Genomic DNA, 12,365 nt, shown 5'->3' on the forward strand with positions numbered 1-12,365 from the left:
GCGAAAATCTGTACAGTTGAGAGGTATGATCAAACCCTATACCACAGAAAGTACAGTTTGGAACCTTAACGTCTGCACTAACTACTATTTCAAATGTGAAAATGATTCTGTTAATGGTACCTCCAGGGCTGCTGTCACTGGAAGTTTTATGAGGAGGTTAGTCTGGCTGCATTCTCAAAACATCCCAGTGGATGTCAAAAATGAAATTTTGAATCCTCCCTTGGATAGAGATATACTATTAGGGCCTTCTATTGCAGATGTCATTAAAATTGTGATGCAAGAGAACAACTGATTCAAATAATCAGATTTTTCAGTGCTACTTCTTTGAATTTGACAATAGACTGAATGCTCCCTCTACAACTTTCCTTAAAACACAACATAAACAGCTCCAGCAAGCTGCTTGTAAGCAAAAGTTTAAAAACCAGTGTTGGAGATTTCCAAAAAGAAAGTAAGGGCACCCCAGAAGAAAGAATAGTATAATAAGTCTGAATGATTACATGAAGGAATTCCATCCCCTCTCTCCCAGTCTGGCAGTTCCTTTATACTTCCAGAAAGGTTGAACCTCCATTTTTGTCTTCAGCAACAAATAGTTTCAGTTTTGTTCATTTTTTGTGGAGAGAGGAAAAATGGACAACTTCTGTCAAAATAGCTTATTTAAAATGATTAAGCAATAACAATAACTTTCGTTATACTTGCCACAATAAAACTATCCCCATTAGAATCAGGATGCATACTTAACCTTTTCTTCATCTCTGGCTATTTGGAAAGGATTGGATTCTAAAAGTATTCTAGAAGCAGCAACTTGGTCCTTTCTGCACGCTTTTTCAAAGCAGTATAAACTAGATTCATTCTCCAAGGCTAGGATAGGAAAGTACAGTTGTGCAAGTAAACTTGCAGTAACAGTAGATATTTAAATGATCTTTTGTTTTTAATTTTAATAATAAACAAAACATAGTTTGACGCTTTAAGTATCAGGCTTATGCTTCCCACCCTTTTCTCTGCCCACTGCACTGTTAAGTTATCTGACACCACAGTCAGGTACACCAGCAACCCATGCTGGCAAAACAAAATCAAATTAATGTTTACATTTAAATTTATAGTTCTACTGGTCACACCATACAACCACGAAACCTGGCCTTCTTATACATTCATTTTTTTCAGTCAGCAGTCAGACAGCCCACAACTGCTAAACTCCACTATACCACTGGAATGGTCAGCTGTTCACCCAGTTGTACTCATTCACATTGAAAACACCTTTCTTAGATAGGATGATAAAGGTCTCCCAACAGGATACTATTAAAATGGAACTATCTACACACATAGCCCATGGAGCTAGGAGCCAACTATTAAGCCCAGACACATCTAATAACAGCTCCCTAGCATAATTGAAGACACCTCCCTGACAAAGTTTTTGGAAAGTGGTAGTAAAAACTCAGAATTTAGATACATTTATTGATATTTTGTATGCTCTATATATATTTTGTATTTTCTGTATTGACTTTATGTACCTGATGTCCTACGTTGCTTTATTTTTACCTAAGTAAGTTACTGGCTAGGCACATCCGGACAGTATTGTTTTTTTTTTTTTATTTTTGTGTATTATGTGCTGTTTTTTGCATGAATATGGCTGAATGGCCCACAAAATATTAGCAAAATATGGCAATTGTTCAAGAGCACTATTACATATGGTTACAGCTAGGTGACTATAACATGAAACCTGTAAAAACGTTAGAATGCTGTATTCTCCTAATTTTAAACCAAAGTCTCACTTTTAGTGGTAGACTGAAGTCAGTTCTCTATGAAGATGGACCAGCTTATACCACCTTGATTGGTGACATATTAAAGGCTACTCCCCCCTATGAACCACTCCCCACTCGGGTTCATTGGTTGGTCCCTAGAACACACCCACTGTAACTAGTATAAATCTGACGAACCTAACACTGTATAATTCACTCTGAACTGTGCTTGGAGAATATCTTGACGGATATGTACTCCATGCAGGACTGAATCAATAAAGGACATTCTGGTTGACGAAACCGGGCTCTACTTCCTTCTTTTCAGGAAACTACCTGCACAACACCTTACAGTGGATATCTGTTGCTTGTATGTCTGTCACCTGTTTAGTTTTTCATTTGGTCCTGTCTTTATTCTCTATTATTTTGATTTTGTCTATTTTGTATGCACACTCAGCCTTAACCATAAGGGAGTGCTTTAAAACCTGCATTTCCGCAGTTTTGCATGATTTTGCACATAGAGCAGCATCGGGCAGTGCTGCTTAAATGGGTTTAAGCTATTTCCAGCTCCACAAAGTCTGCTCTTCACTTTTTCCTTTAGAACAGTTCTAAATCTCAAAGTAAGCACTCTATTTTCATTCTAAATTCCTGCAGTTGCTCGTATAAGTAATCTTATAAGTAAGCACTAATAAACTAAAGCACTACACCCTCTTATACTCCCTTTAAGTATGTGGCTCCCTATTGGTCCTTTTTGATCAGTCAAAAAGTAGTTCTTATACTATTCTGGCATGTCCAAAGGTCAGTTTTGGGTTTACTCTCCAGTCCAGCTGGTGAATATGGGAATCTTGAGGCAATGTTACAACTGCCTTATGTACACAGACCACCCTCTCCTCCTCCCAACAAGCTCAAATATAAGTGACAGATGCAAATATATAGCCAAACTGAAGGCTGAGCTCTCTCAACCCAGTACTGGTGCAGTCAGTCAGGAGGAGAAGGTAACCACACACACCACAAATCCAGTCTCACATAGACCTATCGCAACAGCAAACCAAACACATAAACACACAAAAACATACTCGGAGGCTCTAAATAAAAATCTGCCCAAGCAGCAGAGACCTCCAAAACAGGCATCCAAGCAACCACTACCCCACAACAATACCCACGTATCACATAGTTCACAAAGTCAGTGTGCCACACAGTCACAGCCCTTAAGGCTAAACAACACACCTAATACACTTGTAATAGGTGACTCTATTGTCAGACACACTGACATCCCACTCACCAGGCTGAACAAGGAGAAGGTCACTGTAAGCTGCCTGTCGGGTGCCAGGATCCACCACATAACACAAGCACTCAGGTCACTCCAAAGCAAGTACAAATATGACTCCATCATTGTCCATGCTGGTGTGAATGACCTGAGACGTACCTCCCTGGACTACATGAAAAGAGACATAGAGAAGCTCTCTGATCATGTAGCCCAGGCCGGTATGACTCTGACCTTGAGTAGTATCTTACCCTCACCAAGAATGATGCCACAGTATAAAGACAAAATTATCAATTTTAACAATTGGCTAACGTATTGGTGTCATTCAAAGGGGATCCAGTGTCTGTCAGCCTGGGATGACATACTCGACAAGCCACATTGCTTCGCTAGGGACGGCTTGCTCCTGTCACCCCTGGGCTTTCAAATATTGGCTAAGGCTTTTGCCACCCCCATAGTGCCTTTTTTAGGCAAGACTCAAAAGACAAACCCACCTCTATAGACAACACAATGAATAAGAAACTAAGGGTAATGCTGCTCAACGCCAGAAGTCTAAACCTCAAGATGCACGCACTTGAGGCTCTCCTCAGTATGGAGAATATTGATATCTGTGCAGTAACAGAAACCTGGTACAAGGCTCCCGAGAGCACCCCAGCAGTACCAGGTTATACCTCATGCCATGCTTTTCGGCCCCAAACCTCGGACCGAACCACAAAAGGAGGGGGAGTATCCATGTTCATCAAAGATACCCACACCTCCAAGTTAGTGGCACTGCATGAAGCATCGGAGACCATCCATGTGCAACTAACAGTGGGCAAAACTGCCTTTCAGTTTGTAGCCTGCTACAGACCATCCTCCCAAACTCAGGAACCCCACTCAGCTTTCCTGAGAACACTGGAGAATATGAAGGTCTCTCCAAACACCATCATATTGGGTGACTTCAACTACCCAAACATAGACTGGGAGCACTACTCAAGCCCCAACACCCTCACCCAACCGTTCCAAGAATTTATAAACTAATGTGCTATGGAACAACTGGTCACCACTCCCACAAGAGGGGAAAACATATTGGACCTGATCATCACCAACATGGGGACTCTATGTTCCATACCAGAGGTATACCCCTCATTGGTAAGATCTGACCATAAATTAATCTCACTGGACATCCATATCCTGTCCCCACCCCCAGCCAAGGAAACCACGGTGAAGAACTTCTCAAAAGCAAACTTCACACTTCTCAAAACCAAGGTGGAATCCTTCAAAGCCTCCGGGCCAGTGGAAAATATGGCCCAAACCGCAGAATCCTTTACAAATGCATTCTATGGACACCTACAGGAATGCATGGATTGTGCTATCCCAAATAAAACCAAGACTCACTCCTCCAAAGGCAGGAGACCTGTCTGGTGGACCCCAGCCATAAATAAGCTATACAACAGAAGGAGGAAGCTACTACATGATAGAGCAAAATCCCAAAAAGGGAAGGCATCTCTGATCAGTACTAGCAAGAAACTACAATCCCTCATAAAATTATCTAAGGCCAGCTTTGAAAGAAAAATTGCACAAGATGCTAAAGATAATCACAAGGCCTTCTTTAGTTCTGTCAGGAACCTGGGTGGCAACTCTCAGATATGCTCTGAGTTAGTGCAAAATGGCAAAAAAATACACTGAACTCACAGACATTGCCAACATCCTGGCAGACAGGTTCAGTGCAAACTTCTCCCCCAAAAGAGCAAATGTCTATCCCAACAGAGTGTAGCCTCCCTGACATCACAGATGCACAGGTGAGAGCTGCCCTCTCCAAAGCAAAAAACACAGCATCAATGGGACCGGACGGTGTCCCGGGCTGCGTCTTACATGAGCTCCAAGAAGAACTGAACCCTCATATAAAGTCACTGTTCAATCTCAGCCTTACTACAGGATATGTACCCAAGGAATGGTGTACAGCAACAGTGGTCCCACTCCACAAAGGTGGTGCCACAATGGACCCCAGAAACTATCGCCCTATAAGCCTGAGTAGCCTGGTCTGCAAAGCTATGGAGCGTATCATCATGGAACTCATAAACAAAGACATTGGGAACCTCCAAACACTGGATCCTACCCAATTCGGCTTTGTTAAAGGCAGATCTTGTCTCTTGAACCTGGTCAACTTCTTTGAAACAGTCACCAAGGCCATAGATGAAGGGAAGGTAGTCCACACAGGCTACCTGGACCTCGCAAAAGCCTTCGACACAATACCCCACTCGGGCATCATAAATAAGCTCACCAGCTTAAATATCAACCCCTATGTCACAAGATGGGTTGCAAACTGGTTCAGGGATAGAACCCACATGGTCAGAATTGCAGGTGCCATGTCAGACTCTAAACCGGTTACAAGTGGCGTCCCACAAGGTTCAGTCCTAGGACCTCTCTTGTTCAGTATATATTTCTCTGAGGTACAGGCTAACATGGGAGGACTATGGCTGACCAAGTCCGCAGATGACTGCAAACTGGGTGCCATAATCGACTCGCCAACTGACACAAGCATCCTCCAAAAGGGTCTCACAGAGACGGATAACTGGTGCCAGAGCCATGGCCTAAAGCTAAATGCCAAAAAGTGCATAGTCATCCCCTTTGGGAAAAACAAAGTGCCCACAAATTACCACATAGGTGGTAATCCATTAAGTACAGAAGAAGTAATTAGGGATTTGGGGACCCAAGTAGATAGCAATCTCTCCTTTGACAATCACATTGCCAAAGTGGTTAGAAAGACCTTCTATATAGCCCACCTTATTACGAAAGGGTTCACATCTAGATCAAGAGAGGTCATTGTGCCCCTGTACTCATCACTCATCAGGCCCATAATTGAATACAATGCCCCATTTGAGATGTACCTTACCCGACACCTGCAGCAACTGGAAAGACCCCAAAAGTACCTCACCAAGAGGATCAAGGGACTCAAACAGATGCCCTACGCAGTTAGGCTAAAGAAACTCCAGCTCTACTCAGTTGCTTACCGCCTACTTAGAAGCGATCTGTGCCTGACGTATAAAGCCATGTCCAAACCAGAATTAATGGACATGCTCCACCTCAGGAAATCCAAATCCCTTAGAGCTACACGCTCCCGGGGCTTAAACCTCAGCACAGAAATAAATAAGACATGCTGGAGGGACAGATTCATATCCCAGAGGCTCCCCTCACTCTGGAACAAAATCCCAATCCATGTTAGGCAGAGCCCCTCAATGACCCTCTTCAAGAGAAATCTTGACGAGTGGATGGGAGATCATAGGTTTACCCCTGGGATCTGTTCTGTGTCCCTACTAGACAGAGACACAGTAAACTAACCTTAAAAGGGCTATCTTCTGTAACCTACTATACAGAGGCACAGTCAACTAATGTAAAAGGGTGGCAAAAGCCAAACACACTCTGACTAGGCTTATAAATGCCCTAGGGCAGATAGCCTAGTATCAACCTATGAACCTATGAGTGTAATTTCTTTAGTGCAAACCAAGCACCAACTTCAAAAGGTTCTGTTTAAAAGTCCTTCTCAGGTCTATTATTCTTAACACTGATTTACCTTTAGGGAGTGGACTCCTACTCTTTAGTGCAAACACGCACATACATACTTAGCAAAAGGTTTGACATAAAGTCCTTTTAAGGACTGCTTTCTACAAACATCATAAGAGCCCTTTTAAGGACTAGGACAGTTTTGATTACTGTCCCTCACAGGACCAGGTTACTTCTAGAGAGACACTATAATCCTCATTACGCTACGCTCAGTCTTGACACCAAAGGGAGCATAACACTGAAAAGAGAGGACCACACACTCTTTTAACTGGAAACACCACAAAAAGGACCTTGTAAGCCAAATAGGCTCCCCCCGAGCCTTCTTCTTCCTCTACAGAACTCCACCACAACAGTCCTTCCCAAAACCAAAACAGTCCTTCTAAGGACTGCATTAGTCCTTCGCAGAACTCCAGCTGTCCTTCCCAGTACTCCAACAGTCCTTCTCAGGACTCAAATTGTCCTTCTCAGGACTCCAATAGTCCTTCTCAGAGCTACTAAAGTCCTTCTCAGGACTACAAAGAATCCTTGTTAGGACTACAGGAGTCCGTCCTCAATGTCGGGCCAAAATGTGTACCTCGATGGTTCAAAATGTTTTTTAAAGGTCAGCAATACTGGTTGAAAACTTGAAGATTGTGAAAAACTATTTTTCAAAACTAGTTATATAAAAAAAACTTAAAACAAATGTCAGGATGAGATACTACCATAAGATAGTCTAAGTTTGAACTAACAAACATTAGAAAATTTAAACTTTAACAGGCAACCTAAACCAAGAAAATAGTGTTTTTAGTTATTTTATTCCTACCAAAGAGAGGTAGGCTACACTCTAAAAGGGGTTAGTACAGATCCTCTTTATTACTGAAAGTATAAAAATAAGAAAGAAATAATCTACTTGATGTTGTAGAGCCATGATGAGGAGAAAATAGAAAAGGTGCACACTAGGAGATGCAGGTAGAACTAGTCTGCAATATGAAGTGCTTTCTGTTGGGTTTTCTTTCACCTATGTCTGTTCTTGTTAATTGCAGCCAGACATCAGAAGTTTATAAAGTCAATAAAGTGACTCTAATGAGTCTGTATGTATTGAGGCAACCTGGATTTGAAAGTAAATGACTGTATGCATTGTTTGATCACAGGTAAAAATCATTGACCTGCTGTAATAAAGGATTACCTCTTTCTAATCAGCCCTACCCATTCACTTGTTTCCTGCAACCACCCCTGGCATCCCATTTGAGATCTCCAACCTCTAGTAGCAACATCACAGTTTCTTATTAGCTATTATGAATTATTTTTGTTTTTAAATTCAAGGCTAACATACATTTGAATGCTATGTTATCTTAAATAACTAGCTGGTACATTATCAGAAATAAAAAATATAACTAATAAAGAATGCATGGGACTTTTTTATCATAAAAACAACCAAATCACCCAATAAAAATGTCAGTTCTCTAAAATAATTTCAAACCACATTTTCTAAGCACAATACTACCCTTCAAGTTGCAATGTCTGGGAAAATAATAGACCTACTAAGAGAGAGGAGACCTTTGCCTTGTTGTTAGGCATTATTGCTTACATGGGTATCAAAGTCCGTAGAAGCAGAAAAAAAACAGGCCTAACAAACTAAAATCAATGAACTGATAATTCCGCACATGAGATCTCATACTAAAGTGTTTCTTCAGGTGAGACTTACAGCAAGGAAGGTTATCTTAAATAATTAGATAAGAAGTGAAATTATTAAATATAGTAAGTAGCATGATACAATTAAAATAAAAATCTGAATTATTTTATAAATAAATATTTTCTTTTTCTTTTTTTTATTTTACAGTTATTGTTCAAGAGGCTTGACAGAGTTAAAATAGTTGGTGCATTGATACTCATGTTTTTTGTTTAAATTTGTTAAAGTGTGTTGTTACACTTCTTATGCATCTGTGTTTTACAGTTAATTTCATTGCTATGTATACCCCTGATATTAAAGCTGCATGTAGCTTGAAAACAAAGCAAAGATTATGATGTGTTTTATGATATTTTAGTTTCACTGTTGATTCTGTTTTTCCTTATGAGTACACATCCAAAATAATGTCAGCGTAGGTACTGGTAGCAGTTTACATGCACCAGCAAAATATGTTGGGTGATCAAAACACATATTTTTTTTAGAAGAACATCATCTTAATTTATATTATGGTTTCACTAATAAATCACCACATCTCAATTTTCAATGTAGAGTACTGTAGCTGTGATACCTAATTGAGAACTTGTATTACTAACATATAAGACTATTTTTGTAGCTAGCATGGACAAAGAGTAACTTATACACTAATACTTGTAGTCAGGCAAAGTGGGTTCTGTCTTTTATGGTATCAGGTCAGGATTTTTCAGTTTCCAAAATATTGTCAAGTGCCATCCTTATCAACAAAACTAATTGCAAAAATAACACACTGTTTACATGGAACATATACAAATTTTTCACTGGCAAAATATAGAAAGAGGTAAAATGAGTAACAGAAATCCAGATTAAAACACTGTATTAAAATAGCCAATCACAGTATTATCAACTGCTTCATCAGACGTTCATCCACTCCCTTGTTGCTCTTATTTAAATAATATGACTCATTACATCCTTAATAATCAATTAAGTGCTAATTGACTAATAATATAAAAAAAAAAACAAATAAAACCAAATAAAGTACAGTATTATAGTGCATTTTCAAACATATATTATTATATATACACACTTAAAACACATAATAAAGTACGTGTATATACATACTCTAATCTATGTTATACTTGCACAGAGGAACTTATCTCTTTAATGTTCTAGCTTTAAGTAGGGGTCTTAAGGGAACTTTATCATTGATTCCTTGGCCTGAATCTTCTCTTAACCTAAATATCCACTTAGTTTCATCCACCTCAGTCTTACTCCTGATGTCCCCTATCCTGTCGTCCATCATGGTTCTATCCATGATCATAAACTTGAAATCATGTGTATCTGCAGTGCTCATAAGATCTTTTTTATTTTTTATTACATATGGTAAGGAGATTAAATATATGGAAAAAGTGACAGTGAATGTAAGTCATTACCTCTCTTGTTATTTTTGAGCACTTTTAAATTAATAAAACAAAATTAATTGGTGGATTCAGAAATGTGTTCTCATCTCACCCTAATTTGTCAATGTAGGTTTGATAATTAGTGCAACAGGCGTAATTTCAGACTCAGAGACATGTTAAAGCAACACAGAGGAACACCTCATTAAGAGCTCATTACCATGTCTGAATCAAGCACTGCACTGCCAGACCTGACAGCACTAGTGTTCTCCCTATCAGCCCACACATCTTGGTAACATAGGCACCCCAATAGATGCTCATGCAGATTCACACACCTATACACACACACACACACACACACACACACACACACACGCACACACACACACACACACACACACACACACACACACACACACACACACACACACACACACACACACACACACATACACACACAAGCCACTGCTACACCAATAAGAGTGCAGTATCAGGTGAACAGTATCAAAAGATTGCATTCACATTTTCCTCCAGGAAAAAAAATAATTTGATAGAATGAATTAATGACTCAGAAAGCAACGTTAATATAGAGCTGCCACCATTTCTAGGGAAGAACATGTTGCTAAATTTGATTAGCTTCTTCCCTGAATGCTGCATTAGCAGGTGGCTTCCATAGTAAGAGCACTCTCTTTGCTATAGCCATTACTAATGGACAATGATAATGGGAAAGTACTGTGATACCGAATCCTTTGGTTTAAGATTTCTGCATTGTGATAAGCCTTTCTGCATTCCACTGTTGATTCAACCAATTATCAGATATGTTTGCATGATATAGTGGCACTTTTCAATTCTGGCCTTTATTTCTCAGATTTACAAGCAAAGATCCAAGTTTGCAAATGAATCAAATGTGAGGGGGGTGGGTGCAGGGTTAAATCACTGTGTGCTGCTCAAACCCTCCAACATGAGCTCCCACTGGTAAATCTGTGTTGCACTACAAACATTCCCAAATCAATTGTTAAAAAGTGCAGTATTGTCACTTTTGGCAGACAACCTCTCCTCTAAACCTGCTATCGAGAACACGCCACAACAGATTGTAAATGTTGGCATGGACCTGATGATTCCAACTAATAAAGGTTGCGGATTGGTATAATAGTTAAGGTGTTTACCTTATAGACAAAAGGACAAGGTTTGATTCTGACTTCTGGAAGACAAATTGGCTAGGCTTATAATAGCCCACAAGGGGAGCTAACCTAATACTTAGCAATGAACCTGTAATAATTTCCTCTCTTTTGACTATCACATGACAGTGGTTAACAGGAAATAGTTTTCACAGCTAATTGCAAAAGAACTATCTTCAAGGTCTAAAGAAGTAATTACTCCCTTACACTCAAAATTGATTAGAACAATTACTGAGTGCAATGCCCATTTTGAGAAGTATCTCAATAAACATTATCAAACAATTAGAAGGACCCCAAAGGTTCCTAACCAAATGGTCCCTGAGCTATCCATCCCTTTATTCAGTGTCTCATAGATTTTTGAGGGGAGAACTCTGAGTGTCTTACCTTTCCATAACAGACCTGGTTGTCTAGAACTGCCTTTATCTCAGCAATGGCTCCACTGATAATAGAACTAAGGACCCAAATCTACACCAACAAATAAGTTAGAAATGGTGGAGGAAGAAGTTTATAATAAAATCCCTCCCAAACCTCTGGAATAAATTGCTTTTCCGTGTTAAGCAATTAATCTCACTTTCTTCCTTTAAACATAATCTGGATGACTGTATGAATATTCATACATTTACTCTTCGATTTGCTAGTTATGGCCTTTCTGGATGGGTATTCACAAATTTAATCTGGGATTAACTTGTATAGACATTCTGTAGAAAACAGGTATGTCTTGAAGGAGGGAACCTGTATGGTGTAAATGGTCATAAGACTAAATGACTTTGGAATATCTATGAATCTGTGAAATTCTTTGTAACCTTCTTTTCTTCTCAGAATACTTATTTTTTTCCTTAAATCTTCTACTGCACATTTGCATATAAAATGCAAAACACACTGTACAACAGAAAATGGAAATATCATTCATCAGATCTTAATCTGAAAATACTTTAATACTATTCATTGCTATTAGGTGCACAAAATAAAGGTCCTTAAAAAATACACTTAGTCTGGAAGGAATCATAACAATGTTCTGTACCATTTTGTTGGTATTCTCTTTTAAGCTACCTTGAGACTCCTTTGTGATGGTACTTAAATCAATGAGCATGCCATCTACATTGTCTTCCAGCTTCTTTATACATCACCACTCAAGAGTTTTTACAATCACTTGTAGCCAACAGCTTTAGCGAATGCATTCTGTATGTTAGCACTGTTTATATTATACAATGTGGTTAGGTATTCACTTTTTAAAAAATGTATTTTAACTGCAAACATTATGTACCATGAGTTCATTATTGTTACTAGGCTTGCAGGCAAGAGGACCATTGATGAGCTAACCCAAATTCCCAGTCACCACCAAGAACTGCACAAGATCACACAGAGGGCAGATGAGGGTTAAATGGAATCAAACCCTTTACCCCATGAACTAAAGCTTACAACCTTAATTCTGTCTAACAAACTGCCACCATTTACAAAGATACTGCATATTATATGTAACCTGGTAGTTGGGTGCTCGGTCTCATTCATTTTATCATGGTGATATTGTTGACAATACCCTCAGGAAACAAGTAGTCAATTCATGTAATGTGTTTTTTGTATATCAGTCTTTTTGACAGAAGTGACCATTGTAAA

The 12,365-nt window shown here is 39.3% G+C and overlaps 1 protein-coding gene across 1 annotated transcript in view; it reads left to right on the forward strand.

Annotated features, from left to right (window-relative positions):
* The window catches only part of FAM135B (family with sequence similarity 135 member B), a 2,319,882-nt gene that overhangs the window by 1,336,371 nt on the left and 971,146 nt on the right, over positions 1 to 12,365 (forward strand). The window lies entirely within an intron of this gene.

This window comes from Protopterus annectens, chromosome 3.part1 (genome assembly GCF_019279795.1).
Source record: "Protopterus annectens isolate FY-2018-M chromosome 3.part1, PAN1.0, whole genome shotgun sequence".
Classification (NCBI taxonomy): domain Eukaryota; kingdom Metazoa; phylum Chordata; order Ceratodontiformes; family Protopteridae; genus Protopterus; species Protopterus annectens.